The sequence below is a fragment of the Epinephelus moara genome, chromosome 1 (genome assembly GCF_006386435.1).
Source record: "Epinephelus moara isolate mb chromosome 1, YSFRI_EMoa_1.0, whole genome shotgun sequence".
NCBI classification, from domain to species: Eukaryota; Metazoa; Chordata; class Actinopteri; order Perciformes; family Serranidae; genus Epinephelus; species Epinephelus moara.
In genome coordinates, this window is record NC_065506.1 from 48,412,045 (window position 1) to 48,412,989 (window position 945).

General features: G+C 44.6%; 1 protein-coding gene across 1 annotated transcript in view; it reads left to right on the forward strand.

Moving 5' to 3' along the window:
• LOC126387994 (casein kinase II subunit alpha'-like) overlaps positions 1–926 on the forward strand; it is an 11,516-nt gene extending 10,590 nt beyond the window's left edge. The window contains exon 13 of the mRNA XM_050040869.1: positions 767–926. The gene's annotated coding sequence lies outside the window, so the exon portion shown is untranslated. The remainder of the gene's footprint in view (positions 1–766) is intronic.
• Positions 927–945: the final 19 nt, after the last annotated feature.

The following is a 945-nucleotide window of genomic DNA, read 5'->3' on the forward strand; positions in this document are numbered from 1 at the left end:
TTTTGTGTTCTTGGACGTTAGTCTGGGGTGCCGTCTGCCATTAGGTGTGCTAGCCGCTCCCCCCGCCGATCTCCGCCAGGGATGTGAGGACTCTAAAACTTCACCAGGGCCTCCGTCGGCATATGGGTGAGTAGATAATGGCTGAATTTTCATTTTTGGGTGCACTATCCCTTTAAGTAGCTAAAACTAATGCAGTCTGATGCAACAGTCAGTGAATGAATCCTCCTTCATGGAGGTTAAAAGGCCTCGTCCACACCTACATCTGAATATTTAAAAATGTATATTTATGTATATGAGTTTTGGTCTTTTGTCCACTTGGGGTGTAACGTTCCATCAGTCTGATCAATATATTGATTAAATGATCCAATATCATGGATACAAAAACATCAATCTATATCGTCATCTTTACGATATGCTTTTATTTTGAAAGTCTGTCACCGTCAAACAGCAGCAGACAGACGGCGAGCAGCCGACAGAAAGACTATGAGGAATCAGCAGTGTGGAAATATTTTCAACAGACAGAGCTCATGTTGTACGTACACAATGCTGTTATGAGATAAAACATGACGTAACGTTAGCTGCAGTTTTAAGAAGGAATAACCGTTTTCAGAAACACTCGTGTACGTGTGCACGAGGCCTAGAGAACAGAAGCACCTGTCTGTGTGATGCAACACACTGCTTACATTTCTAAAATCATCAGATCCATCAGATGATCAGTGTTTGACCTCTGATTGGTTTGTTTTTTTCCCCCTCTTTGTCCAATCAGGAAGAATCTTTGTTACCTCAACTTGTGACCTTTTCGTGGCAGAAACTTCTGCCTCCACATCAACAGCCATACTGGAGCAAGATGTCAATTTTGCAGCATACACAAACACGCACGGATTAAACTTCTCCCAACAAAGCCCGGGGCGGGGGGGGGGGGGGGGAGGGGGGATTGCGCGCGCT